Here is a 14,734-nt window from a genome sequence, read left to right as displayed (position 1 = left end):
CAGGGACATGGCCCGATCACTCATTCATTCATCGTGGAGCCTCCCTCTGCCCGCCCTAACCCCACTGGGCGCTGAGCAAGGGCTCACTGGCAGTGAAGGCGCCCTTCCTCCTCCCTCCGCCTTTCATCTCCCCAGCCAGGCGGTGAGCCCAGGCTGGGTCTCACTCACTGGGACCCACACAGCAGCTTATGTGGAAACTCCCCTGGAGCAGAAGCTCAGAAACACCAGAGGGCCGTGGCTCCTTGCCCGGCGCACAGGCCAGGACAATGGTCCCCACCCCCCATCGACCCCACAGCGGATGAGACTGCCCGGTTGAGTCGTGCACGCCCACTGTGTGTGAGTGTGTGTGCACGCGCGCGTGCATACACACGTGTTCGCCCAAACTGCTCGTCGTGCAGGATCTGCCCCTGTGGTTGAGTGTCGACAGGGACGCCCACAGGAAGCGATATTGCAAAGTCACCCCAAGTCACTCTAAAAATAACCCTCAGCTTACAAGCTAGGAAGGATTCCCCTTTCCTGGTGCCCTGTCTCAAACCACAGCGGCTTCCACTTAGCAGGGCACTTCGAGAAGGCAAGGTGGACGGCCCTCTGGGAACTGCAGACTAGCCAATGTTTTCTGGGGGGGCCGCCAGCCCGACACCCAGCAGGGAGGTTAGCTGGTCATGCTCTCCTGCAGAACCGCAAATCCCCATGCGCCTATTAATCTAACATCTTCTGGAAGGACTGTGGCTAAACTTCTCTATCAGCAACAATTATCTTTGAAATGTGTGAGGACGGGTCACCATTTAAAGGCTTTAGGAGGTGCACTGAGCTGCTCCCAACTTCCCTGTTGGGTTAGCAGGTGTAATCCCCCTGTCTGGCCCACCTCCATGCCCCACTTGCTTATCCCCCCGCCGCCCGCCGCCCCCCGGTGACAATGACCTGCTTGCTGCTCCTCGTCACCTCGGGCACACTCTGCCGCCAGCCCTTTGCACTGGCAGCTCTTTGGATTTAAAATCGTTTCCTCCCCTCCGTGAGGTGTTCGCTCAGGCATCTCTCAGTGAGGTCTTCCCTGAGCACTGGATCCAAACCTGAAGCCCCAGCACGCGTGCGTTAGCCCCCGTTCCTACTTTCACTGTCTCCTCCCCAAACTCAGATGCAAGGTCCCGGGGCCGGGCTTTGTTCTGGCGTATTCTCCTTTGGCAGCCCCCAGCCTGGAAACTTCCTGGCACAGAGTGTGTGATCAGTAACTATTTGCTGAGTCCACGAATGTGTGATTGCTCTGTGGAGACAGGGACCCACAGCCTGAGCACACAGGTGCCTCCGCTCCAGTGCCCGGGGGCAGGGTGGGCAGAGAGCAGGGTTCCTCCCATGGACCATCACCTGACCCAGGAGTCCATGGCCAAGGATGCTCAGGTACCAGCAGTACCATCTGATGCTCAGGGTTCCTCAGCTCTTGGTGGTGGGGAGGTGTGTCTGGGGTTATCAGGTATTTGCTGTGTGTGCAGTGAAATACCCAGGGGGCCTCAGGATGGGAAGAGGCACTGCTGACCACCTCCTCCACCCACTATGGAACCCTCCACCTGCTCCAGCATCGTGACACCTGGCTGCCAGCCTCAGCAGGACCCCATCTGGCCAGGCGCCCGTGCATCTGTGCCAATCTGCAGGCCTCCATCCGGGCTATGTGCATGCAGGTGATGCTCACAGAGCCCGATTTATCCCTCCCACACCCAGCTCCACTAGGGCTAGTGGAAGGAGATTGAATTATAGCTGACTCTGGAACAACGCAGGTTTGAACTGCACGGGTCCACTTATACACTGATTTTTTTCAATAAATATATAGTCGGCCCAGCATATCCCTGGGTTTCAGATATGTGGGTTCAACCAACTGTGGGCTGAAAAACAGCATTTCTGATCTGCGGTTGGGAATCACGGATGCAGACATCTGTGCGGTGTGACAGCGTCTACGACCTGTGACATCTGTGCGGTGTGACAGCGTCTACGACCTGTGACATCTGTGCGGTGTGACAGCGTCTACGACCTGTGACATCTGTGCGGTGTGACAGCGTCTACGACCTGTGACATCTGTGCGGTGTGACAGCGTCTACGACCTGTGACATCTGTGCGGTGTGACAGCGTCTACGACCTGTGACATCTGTGCGGTGTGACAGCGTCTACGACCTGTGACATCTGTGCGGTGTGACAGCGTCTACGACCTGTGACATCTGTGCGGTGTGACAGCGTCTACGACCTGTGACATCTGTGCGGTGTGACAGCGTCTACGACCTGTGACATCTGTGCGGTGTGACAGCGTCTACGACCTGTGACATCTGTGCGGTGTGACAGCGTCTACGACCTGTGACATCTGTGCGGTGTGACAGCGTCTACGACCTGTGACATCTGTGCGGTGTGACAGCGTCTACGACCTGTGACATCTGTGCGGTGTGACAGCGTCTACGACCTGTGACATCTGTGCGGTGTGACAGCGTCTACGACCTGTGACATCTGTGCGGTGTGACAGCGTCTACGACCTGTGACATCTGTGCGGTGTGACAGCGTCTACGACCTGTGACATCTGTGCGGTGTGACAGCGTCTACGACCTGTGACATCTGTGCGGTGTGACAGCGTCTACGACCTGTGACATCTGTGCGGTGTGACAGCGTCTACGACCTGTGACATCTGTGCGGTGTGACAGCGTCTACGACCTGTGACATCTGTGCGGTGTGACAGCGCCTACGCCGCGGGTCTGTGGGGAAGTTGCCATCTGACCTGCACAGCCTCACACCTGCCGGGGGTCCTCAAACGGAACCGGCAGCTTGGCATCTGTCCTCCCCCTCGCCACCCTCTGACACACCAGGTGTCACGCTGAGCACCCAGCAGCCTCTGAAATTTCGGTGGCTGACACTTCAGCAGGTTTTGGATCCAAATCTCAGCTGCATGGCTGAGCGCTAAAAGGTGATTCCTTCTGGGTGGGAAGATGAGGATTACAAGGGGTGTCCCCTGCTTCAGGGGCCTAGAAAGTTCCAGACTTCCTGCGAGGGCTCCGAGGTAGGCTCTCCTGGGCTGGGCTGAGACCAAAGGCCCTCCCCCATGGCTGCCTCCTCTCAACCCCACATTCCCGCCTCAACTAACACTCACGGTACTGAGGGTGACGATTAATGGTCATCGTGTTATTTACTGGACAGCCGGGAGGGGGAGGGAGAGGCACCGTGGGGTAACTGAGCCCTCCCCTCTGCCCCCAGGCACTGCAATGGCTACTTTATTCTTAGCTCAAGTCTTTGAACCGCCCTGGAGAGTGAGGTGTGATTAACCCTCTTATAAAAGAGAATGGGAGAGTCTGTATAGTGGCCTGGCGAGATCAGGGGTGCACAAATCCAAGGTCAGAGACCTTTCTCCCACCCACCACCTGGCTCCTCATGTGGGAACAGAATCGAACGCTCAGCTCAAGAAGGCAGACACCACCGGCCTGTTTAGCACGGCCAGCAGCAATGAGGGTGACAGGGAGTCCTACGGACTGCCTCTGAGGACAGGAGACAGGCAGTCAGCGCCGCCCCGGGCCGAGGAAGCCTCTGAGAACAGATGACACCCCAAGCTCAGTCGTAGGCGACAGACAGGAGTGGGCCAGGCTGACGAAGGGGCAGGGTGGTCCAGGAAGCGGGCGCCCCCCGAGCCTCGGCTCCGGGCCTGGACGACAAGCGCACGCGTCACGGGCACTCACTTCGCGAGAGTCTCCCTCGTGCCTGAAGCAGGCGGTGGCTTGAGGGTGGCCTGGAGCGTGACGACAGACAGAGGTGCCCCGTGCCTCCTCCCACGACGTCCGTTTCTAAGTGCACCCTCTATACTTCCGATGCCCTCATTCTGCTCCCTGGACACATCCCGGAACCGCAGCACCCCGGGCAAACGATTCACCCAGAGAGACGCGGGCGGTTCAGGGACAGAGCCCCGGGCACCGTGGGGCCCGGGTGGGTCTTCTCATCTCCCAGCTCGTCCCACGGGGGTGCTGGCCGTCTGTGCCCCTACTCCCCGTCTTCCCCCCCTTTCCACTGAGCTGGGTCAAGTCCCCACAGCCGGCACTGGGGCAAGACCCCATCAGGTAGTAGTGGCGCCCCCGGCCCCCAGACCCACCAGGCTTCCCGGAGTGACTTACCCGAGACAGAGTGGAGGCAGAGATGGAACAGGGGTCAGAACCTCCGGGGGCTGGTTCCACGTCCTTGTCCGGGCTCCTAGACCATGCCCTGAAACAGAGGACCTGCAGGTCACACAGGGCACGAACAACCAGGCCCAGAGCCTTCCTCGCCAGGTGCTTCCGGGTGCCTGTAGGGGGGCATCAGCTTCTGCAAGTCCCATGCCAAGGACAGAAAGATCCTGGCTGCTGGCCTTGAGCCAGCACTTTAGGGCAGGGGCCAGGACATGGGCACCCTCTGCACCAGGAGGGCGGGAAGGCCACCACAGTACTGACGGGAGAAGCTGACCAGCGAAATGCTGGCCACCCGCTGGGTGACGTCTGAGCCAGAGCTCGCCATGGCCTGTGGCCTCTGGTCTGCAACCGGGATTCAAGTGCTGGCCGCATCACTGAGTCAGTGCAGCTCATCACGCCACGGCCTGTGGCCTGACCTCGCTCTCCGACCCACCAGGTCACTGTAAGGGCCAGATGGGTGGTTCACAGCAAGGCTGGCACATGGCAGGCTCCCAGGAGCGTCCACAGCCAAGCTCTAGCCCCTGCATGTGACAAACGGGCAGAAGGCATCGTGACCAACATGCTCACTGAGCAGCTCCGTGACAGATGAAAGCACGTGGAGCCACACGGACACCTTCCGTCACACCCATTGCGCCCCACTGAGACACACACCACTCTCACTGGGAAAGCACGGGCTGGTGGGGACAGCAGAGCAGCTCTGGTCCCCAGGTGTGCCTCTGCCTCCGAATGGCCTCTGTGACTCGGGCACCCCTTCGATCTCTGTCATTCAGTTTCCCCATCCGTGACAAAGCAGGTGGGCCGAATCCCCTTGGAGGGGGCTGGCTCTGACACCAGGCTTCCCGCAGGGGGAGGGACCGTCATTCCTGAGGCCTTGAAGGCTCTGGTTTGCAGGCTTGGGGAGACAGCCCATTAACTCCAATTGCAAATTTCCTCCTGGCTCTATCTCTAAGCTGCAGGGGCTCCTGGCCCACCAGCTTTCCTATGACAGATAAAGATTACAGTCATTGCTCCAAACCGAATCTTAGCCGAAGTCATTATGCAGAAATCATTATGTTGAGTTATGTCTGGTTGCTCCTGATTTCTGTCTGGCAATCGTCATAGGAATGGTCGTGCCTCTTCCTCTGCGGGAGGCCAACTGCGGGGCCTGGGCGATTGGAACAGACCTGCGAGCCCTGCTTCCCACTCCAGACTCCTCCTGCCGGGGGGGCGGGGCAGGGGCGCGGTTCTCTGTGACATCCTTTCCCTGAGCACTCAGGGCAGAGCAGATGCAGGAGACAAAGCCCCCGGGAGGGGCACACTCCCAAACTCGCCCACCTGCACCCCTGCACCGGCTGCTCCTTCCAGGCCCACTTCACAGGTCCCTTTCTCTGTGGGGCCGTCCCTGACACCCGACCTCCCAGCTCATGTTAGGCCCCAGGCGCACCCTTCTCTTAGGTTTGGGGTCTCTGGGGAATGACTCGGGCAGTGACCAGCTGACTCACTCCTGCACTCCGGCTCCAGAGCAGGGCCTCAGGAGAGCAGGGCAGGGGACAGCACAGAGGACTGTGTGGCCGGACCGGGCTCAGGTCCTAGCTCTACTATGTCCTCGCTGTGTGACCCTGATGCGTTATTTAATTTCCTAGCATGTAAAATGGGGATAATAATCCTATCTAGCTCATCAAGTTCTTGTGAAGATTCAGGGAGCTAATGGACAGAAAAACGCTCGGCACATAAAAGAACTCGAAAAGGTCAATGATGACTGAAGGAGGAGAGACAGGCCTCGAAAACACGCTCCTGAGAATGGAAGCCAACGAAAAAGACGCAAACTACTGAAACCGACTCAAAGAAACAGATGATCTGAAATAAAGAAATACAGCCAGCCCTGCAACGATGTGAAAGTTAGGGGTGCTGACACCCCATGCGGTCGAAAATGCATGTATAACTTTGACTCCTCCCAAGTGTAACTACTAATAGTCGACTGTTGACTGATAACGTAAACAGTCGATTAACACATATTCTGCATGTTCTGTGTATTATATATTGTATTCCTACAATGAAGTGAGCTGAAGAAGAGGTCATCAAGAAAATTATAGAGAAGAGAAAATACATAACCAGTACTGAACTGTATCAATACTGTGATGAACACCATCAAGTTTATAACATCTGTTTACAAGATCAGCAAGTTCAGCGAGATTGCTGGATACGAGATCGAGATACAAAAAGCAACCGTATTTCTATATATCTGCAGTGAAAAATTTCAAAAGGAAATTAAGAAAACAATTCCGTTAGTAATAGCATCAAAGACAATAAAGTAGTTAGGAATAAATTTAACAAAAGAAATGTAAAACTCACACTCTGAAAACTACAAAACACTGTTGAAAAAGATTTTTAAGGACCGAATTAATTGGGAAAATATCCCATGTTCGTGGTCAGGAGACCTAACATTGTTAGGGTGGCGGGGCTCCCCAAACTGCGCTGTCGATTCAACACATTACCCAGCTTACTCCTTTGTAGAAACCGATGAGCTGACTCTAAAAGTCATGTGGAATCGCAGAGGACCCAGAAGAACCAAAACAATTCTGAAAAAGAACAGAGTAGGATTCACACCTCTCAATTTCAAAACTTACTGCAAAGCGACTGTAATCAGGACAGTGTGATACTGGCACGGGGTAGATGAATGAAATGGAACTGAGAATCCAGAAACAAACCCACATACCTATGGTCAACCGATTTTCAACAAGGGTGCCCAGAGCATCCAACGGGGAAAGAACAGTTTCTCGACGAATGCTTAACCACAAGCGAAAGACAGCTGGACGATCACACGCAAAAAAGAATGAAAACGGACCCTCGGCTCATATAAAAAAAGTTTCGAGTTATCAAAAGGGATCAGAGATCTGAATGTACGAGTTTAAACTATAAAACTCTTAGAAGAAAACATAGAGGTGAACCTCCACAATCTTTGATTTGGCAAAGGATGCTTAGGGATGAAACTAAAAGCCCAAATGACCAAAGAAAAGATAGATAAGTTGGACTTTGTTAGAATTTAAAACCTTTGCTTCGAAGGACACAACCGAGAATATGAAAACATAACCCAGAAAATGGGTGAAGATATTTGCGAATCATATACCTGATAAGGGACCTGTATCTAGAATATATAAAGAACTCTTACAATTCAATAGAAAGACAAATAACCCAATTTAAAAAAATGGGCAAAGGATTTGAACAGACATTTCTCCGAAGAAGACAGACCAAAGGCCAATGGACACATGAAAAGATGCCCAGCGTCATTAGTTATGAGAAAAATGCAAATCAAAAGCACCACGAGACACCACTGCACAACCACTGGGACTTCTAGGCTCGAACAGTCAGATCAGAACAAGTGTTGGCCAGGACTTGGAGAAATCAGAAGCCTCGCACACCGCTGGGGAGAACGTGAAATGGTGCCGCCTCTTCGGAAGCAGCCTGGCAGTTCCTCAGATGATCAAACAGACAGTTACCCAACCCAGAAACTGCACTGCCGGGTATACAGCCCAGAGAAACGCAAACACACGTCCACAGCGAAACCTGCACGCATTGTTCACGCCAGCATTACTCCTAGGAACCAAAAGGTGGAAACGACTCACGTGTCCCCCAACAGGTGAATGGATGAATAAAATGTGGTCTGTTCCTACCATGGACCATTATTCGGCCGTGAAAAGGAATGAAAGCCTTGAAAACATCATGCTAAGTGAAGAAGCCAGACACGAAAGGACAAACGTCGGATGGTTCCATCATGTAAAAGGTCCAGAATAGGAAGTGTGTAGAGGCAGAAAGTAGGTCAGTGGTGTTTCAGGGCTGGAGGTGGGGGATAGGAGCCTGAGAGGGGAGAGCTAACGAGTGTGGGGTTTCCTTCTGGGCTGGGAGAAAGATTCTAAGGCCGCCCGTGGTGGCGGTGCACACGGCATATATTACGCTCCGAGCGAACTGTACGGCATGTGAACTGTGTCTCAATGAAGTTGTTCTTTACAAAGGAATCTAAGCCCATGCTCTCGTACTACTCCTCCCCAGGGGACAGAAGGACAAAAAGCCACATCACAGGAGCAGAGAGGCAAACCACAGGGCCTCCCGATGCTGCCGCCAGGGGACAGCCACGAGAATCTGCCGCCTAAGATCCAGGGGCGCAGCCGAGCTCCCGACGTGTATGCTGGGTGCGGGGACACCGGCCCCACCTTGGAGGAGCCCAGGGCCCAGCAGGGCACACTCAGGGGTATGCCAGGTGTCAGGGGTGCCCTCGTTATCTGACTGTCCTCTGGGGCGGGGACAGTCCCTCAGGACACACACACAGCCCGGTCCGTAAGGAGGGTCCACTGAACTCTCAGTTCAGCTCCTAAAGCAGCCCAGTCAGCCACCCCAGGGTGTTATGGGTCACCACGTCAGAAGCCACGGCTCTGGGGCCATTTCTGGGGTCAGGTCCGCCTGCAGTGGTCCAGGCCCGGAGGGGCTCAGCGCCGCTGGCGGGGACAGTCCCTCAGGACACACACACAGCCCGGTCCGTAAGGAGGGTCCACTGAACTCTCAGTTCAGCTCCTAAAGCAGCCCAGTCAGCCACCCCAGGGTGTTATGGGTCACCACGTCAGAAGCCACGGCTCTGGGGCCATTTCTGGGGTCAGGTCCGCCTGCAGTGGTCCAGGCCCGGAGGGACTCAGCACCCATCATCCTTGTGGGCCAGCTCTTGGGAGAGGCCGCTAGGAAAGTGTCTTCTTCCAGTGCTGGACACGTCCAGGCGCCCACACTGACTCTGGTCTGCGGGAGACCGGATGGCTGTGCTCTCCACTCACAGCGGGGCAGTGCGTGCTCGAGATGACAAATTCTTTTAATACATCCTGAGATCCGACTTAATTAGGAAGCAAAGTCCCCGAGGGGGAAAAACAGTGGGGTCTGGAGCCAGAGATGGATGCTTGTGGGGTGACGACTACGTCGGAGGTGGCCGGGTTTAGGAAGACTGACTTCCCCGTGGTCCCCGCGTGACGAGGCAGCCGCTTGCGGATACTGTCACACGGACGTCTGCGCAACCCCACTGCGCGCTGCAGCATCTCCTTCCGCCGTCCGATCCGGGAGCTGAGTTAGAGATGCTGGGTGTCCCGTGTGCCCTGTGTCCGGGATGCAGCCCGGTCTGGGGATAGCCACCCAACGCACTACAGATGCTAAGGAGTGCAGGTGAGACCTCCCAGGCTGCACGCTTCACAGGAGGGGGCAGGGCTGGAAAGACGCCCTACAGCGACGGTGAACGAAGCCCTGAGCCCTGCATGCCATGACCAGGGCCCAGAACCTGCTGTCCGGCCACCTCAGGCACTGGGCGCTGGCCGACCACATTTCCGACTCCCAGGCAGTGTGCTCGTCACACTGGAGCTGTCCCAAGTCCACTGCCATAACCGGTGTCTCTGAGCTGTGTCACAGAACCCAGGAAGCTGCCACCTCCAGCCACAGCTCCAGCCACAGCTCCAGCCACAGCTCCGGCCACAGCTCCGGCCACAGCTCCGGCCACAGCTCCAGCCACACCGACAACCTGCTCGATGCGTTTGCTGAAGCCTCCGCCCCCCGCCCCCCGTGAACCGGCCCTTCAACTCCTTGATCTATTACCCACAGAAAGATGGACCCGCGCCCACCAAGGACAGGTGCGAGAACGCCCAGGAGTGCACGGCCGGGGCCGGCCCACGGGGAACTGTCCCAAAGCCCGTCTGCAATATGTGGATAAACGAACGGCAGTTTCCACATGACGAAAGGCCACAGAGCCACCGGAACGAACCTCTACGCCACACAACACGGGTGACGCGCCCACCGTGGTGTGCAGTGAAGCGGCCAGATGCGACAGGTGCCACGCTGTGTGGTTCCACTTACGAAAAGAGGAAAACCGGCGAGACGGAGGCGTGGCGATGGGCAGCAAGGCGGCGGCCACCCTCAGCGGCGGGTGACGACTAGGAAGGGCTGTGGGAAGCTTCCGGCGCTGGTTACACAGGTTTGCTCATTTCGTGAAAATTTAACAGGTCGTACATTTAAAACTTGTGCAACTTTAATGCGTGCAAGTTAAATATCAGTAAAAAGTTAAAGGGGGGGGGAGGGTCACCCCCGTCGTCCCTCCCGCCCTGCCTGCCCGCGGTGGGCCCCACCCAGGCCAAGGACAGGTGCCGGGTGGGGAGGAGCACGCCTTTAATTTTAAGCACAATTGTGGTAGGACATTGTAAACCAGAGGGTGCGACAAGTTCCAGGCTGCCCTGGAATGCAGCCTGCAAATCAACGGCCTGGAAACAGGTGTCCAGGGCCGGCTGGATGAAGGCAGGTTCTCCTGCCGAAGCCACTTACTCAGCAACCGACAGCGCGCCTCTCTGTGATGAAGGGACAAGTCATCTGAAAACACAAATAAATTATTCATTCCCCACAAATGAGCAGCCTCTGGGTTCCTGCACCAGCCACCGCACCACAAACAGCCGAGGCCTCAGCGAATCGCATTAGCGACACCGCTCAGCCAGCAGACACCGGATTCCTCTGTCGCCCCGTGATCTGTCCACACCGGTCTCCATCCTGCATCGCAAGAGAAATCTGCACAGCATCAAATGGAAAATCACAGCCAGCCCCGGCCGACCCGGCAGACGCAGGGCTCTGGTGCAGAGCGCGTGTGCCCCAGAGACTCGGTCCCCAGGAGCCGCTGGTCACCCACATCCACCCCCCCTCCAGGGTCTGAGCCACCATCCTGGTTGGGGACACAAGCCTGGAGCCTGGCAGTTGCTAGAACTCAAATTCCCAGGCCCAGGTGACCTCCAAGACTCAACCCAAAATGGTGCGTTTCCAACAAGCGCTCGGAGCTAAGGCCACCAGAAGCAAGGGCTCCTGTCCCAGGGTCACCCCCCGGATCAATCGCAAAACAACTGGCCTCACACGCACGGCACGCAGCCCTCGGTCAGGGTCTTGGCCTCTGGGGCCCCAGGTTCTCCAGGGGGTTTTTCTGAGGATGACGAGAAGAAACATTTGCAAAGCTACTTCCACACACTAACACTCAGGAGAGGCCACTCGGCTGGTCTCGGCAGAGCCTCTCCCCCCATCTTATTTACATCTTTGATTCCAGTCTGCTCAGCTCACTTCACACCTGGGAATAAAAGACTATGAGGTCTTCAAAGAGTGCCAAGCTCTGCCCCAGCAACAGGCCACTTCCTCTGCCTAGAAGCTCTGTCCCTTCAAATCCCAGCTCACGCTTCTCCTCCGGGGACGCCCCCAAACGCCTGGCCCCTCGCTTCTACAGCACTGCACAGTCTTCTTTACTGTACTTCGCTGGGATTTGTGATTTGCGTTTGTGGCCCCATAGGGGAAGGACAGCGGAGGGGACAGGGTCTTACCCGGGGCCCAGCTGACCACCTGGCATGGAGCCCCCTGGTCAGTGTGGGGGGGTGAAATGATGAGCAGGTGACTCAACAGAAATCATGCTGCTGGGTGTTTAACTGAGAGCTTTCTCCTCGTAGAGCTGCCCCACGGGATGTGAGGAGGCGGGCTTTGTCCCCCTGTCCCTGTCCTGCCCCGAGGGGCCTTCTGCCAGCACAGCACTCGCAGGCTTCTCGCCCACTCCCCTACTCTGCCCCCCTAGGGGCCTTCTGCCAGCACAGCACTCGCAGGCTTCCAGCCTCTCGCCCGCTCCCCTACTCTGCCCCCTGAGAGCGAAGGTCGGCGGTTGCTCAGCCGTCTGCCTCTGATTGGGAAATACGCTTTTAAGGGTGTGAGTAAGGAGCAGGAAGCCAACTCTGGCCACAGAGCGAGCGCGTCCATCCAGAACCACCAGCAGAAAGGCGTGCGCATGCATGTGTGCGCGCGTGCGCGTGCGTGTGCACAGGCGAGAAACGCATATGACTCAGCGCCTCCCCACTGTGGGCGTTTTTGCCCTCCCTGGGACGTTTGGCCATGTCTGGAGACATTTTCGGTTATTACAGCTAGGGTCCTGGGGTCGTCTCCTGGCAGCTATGGGTGGAGGCCCAGGCTGTGGCTAACCATCCTACCGCACAGAGGATGCCCTCCTGCCCCAGCAGAGAAGCACGCAGCCCCAGATGTCGACGGCGCCCAGGGCGAGAGGCCCTGATGTACACTTCCCCTGTGTCAGCTCTTAGGTTTACCTCTCCACTAGTGACAGAGGCTGATGCAAGAGCCTCCATTCCCCAAAAGGGTCAGGGTCCCGCGGGGCACAGCGCCTCCCACACACTCGCTTCTCTGGAACCAGAGCCACACGGGAAGCCACACCCGCGTCACACGCTTCTGCTTACCGGGGAGGGCCTCTAGCAGACTGAGCTCCAAGCGTTCAGGAAGAGTGTCCAGGGGCCCACCGTGCGGCCAGCGGGAACAGGATGACATACAGCCTTGTGGCTGGTTTGCTGCGGAGACCACAGGCGACGGGAGCAGGGGGACAGTGTTTGGGGGAGCCCAGACCTTGGGGTAGCATTTTGCTTTGGAGTCCTGTGTTCTTTCAGATCACACAGGAGGGAGTCTGTTCTGTGGCCAGTCTCACTCTGTTGGACAGCGCTCCTGCCATTAGGTTTGGTGGCACCAGGAACCTTGGCAGGAGTTTATGTAAAGGGGGTCAGGACACCCCGAGTTGTTCAGAGGAAAGGCAGGCTGACGGATACAGTCGCTTTGTCCGAAATATCAGTGTCCACACCCGACGCCAGACCGTGCGGAGGATGGGATAATCCGCTCCATACACAGTCTAGAGAGCATCACGTCACCGTCCCCTACTCCTCCCCGCCATGTGGAGACCCAGGCCCAGAAGGGAGGAGGCTTAAGGACGTCACCGAGCGGGAGAGGAGACTCAAGGACCCTGGCAGGGCTTCCGCTGGGGCTCCGCTGACCCCCGCCTGGGTTGTTGCTCGAAGCACACGAAATCCCTCGGAATCCTAGACTCTTTCCAGGAGCCCGTGGGCGGCTCCTTGTGTGGGTCAAGGGCCTCCTCGGTGTTTCACAGTGAGCACCTCCCCGGTGGGACCCACCTCAGGGGCGCCCGGGCCGCTCGATGCAGGCAGCAGGCCTCCCGTTCTGCACCTCCGCCCCGTGAGGACCTGGGGGCTGCCTCTGCCCTGCACGAGCAGCGGCCCGGGCGACCCAGGCCACCCGAGACGCCCGGCGGGCCCCACACTTGACCCTTCTCATCGAGGTGATGGGCTAGTCTTCGAGCTAAAACGGAAGTCTCATTTATGCATTTTTTTTTCTTATTCAAAACACATTTAACCAAATTCTTAGTTTCTGCCAGGCACGGTCATCGGCGTTACACGTGCAATGGTGAACACGACCAACTCCTGCCTTCAAGGAGCTCACACAAGGGTCTCAGGAGATGACAGGGCAAAGTGACACGTGCCAGGACGAGGGCGAGTGCAGGATGTCACAGGGGGCACGGAGAGGCCTACAGCCCTAAGGATGCGGGGAAAGCTTCTTGGCGGAGGCGACATCTAAACAGAGACCCAAAGAGAGAAAGGGAACAAAATGCGAAGGGGAGGGGTGTAGGGAGCTCCTTGCTAGGGACTTTCCAAGGAGCTCCGCCACCCTGCCTGGGCAGGCACCCCAGTGAGACACCACGGAGTGAGCGGGCAGCGGCAGTCAGCACCCCCAGCTCTCATGCGAGAGGCAGCTGAGTGGATCACAGCCCGGGAGGCCTTCGACAGGGTGCAAGCTTGTTCCAGAAGGGCTGGCCTGGCTGGAAAAGGCCCGGGGGCTGGTCCTACTGAAGCCGCAAACAGCAAGCACCCACCCCCGCCCCGCCCACAGCAGCGGCCCTGCGGCAACGCACGCTGAAACCCAGGCCTTTCCGCCGCCCTGCCGCCCTGCCCACACACCGCTCGCCATCCCCACAGCGTAGAAGCCTCCAGACCAGACCTCGTGCACTTCCTGACTGAGAACTGGATGTTCTTTAATTGCAAAGTTACTGGGGCAAAGGGAAAAGCAGCCCAGGGTTGCACAACCAGCTCCTCGTGCATCTCTTCACTGCTGTAGGCACTTGTGCAATTACAACTGTGTAGTTAATTTTCCCAGGTAACTGCCATTCCTGACTGGACCTCCAGGTGGACGTGGGCCAGGGAGTCCACCTTCCCTTACAAGAGGGCACACCTGGCTCCCGGAAGCTTTGCCCAAGGGACCGGCAGCCAGGCCCGCCCCCGATTCCGGCTCGGGGACTGCGGTGCAGGCTGCGTGGATCAGCTGAGGAGAGATGCTGAGCCACGCGTGAGCACAGGCCTCCCACATCTTTTATTTTTTCTCGAACCTCTACACCCATGAATGAGCAAATCTATACTTAAACCACAGTGCAAAGCTTGCCTTTGACCCTGTTAGCTTGCATCTTATTTTCAGCTCATCCTTTCAACCTACCAGAGTTTCTGGAATTTAATCTGTCTCTGGTTTCTCATCTTCAGCAATCCGATATCTATGCCACTCATATAAAGTGGTGGACAAAACATTCTGTCATGTTCGGGGTAAAGCCACATGGCACCTGTCGAGAGACGTCCAGGGGCAACTGTCACCCCATCACTCACGCCTCTGGGGTCGGGTCACGCAGCTACCACTGCCAGGCCCACAGC

The 14,734-nt window shown here is 57.0% G+C and overlaps 1 protein-coding gene across 2 annotated transcripts in view; it reads right to left on the bottom strand.

The window, feature by feature from the left end:
- HPCAL1 (hippocalcin like 1) overlaps window positions 1–14,734 on the bottom strand; it is an 88,411-nt gene that overhangs the window by 14,530 nt on the left and 59,147 nt on the right. For both annotated transcript variants that reach the window (XM_025045764.1, XM_006910230.3), the window contains exon 2: window positions 4,128–4,215. The gene's annotated coding sequence lies outside the window, so the exon portion shown is untranslated. The remainder of the gene's footprint in view (window positions 1–4,127; window positions 4,216–14,734) is intronic.

This window comes from Pteropus alecto, unplaced genomic scaffold (assembly GCF_000325575.1).
Source record: "Pteropus alecto unplaced genomic scaffold, ASM32557v1 scaffold61, whole genome shotgun sequence".
Classification (NCBI taxonomy): Eukaryota; Metazoa; Chordata; class Mammalia; order Chiroptera; family Pteropodidae; genus Pteropus; species Pteropus alecto.
Note: the sequence above shows the minus strand (reverse complement) of the source record. Positions and strands in the feature narration are given on the sequence as shown.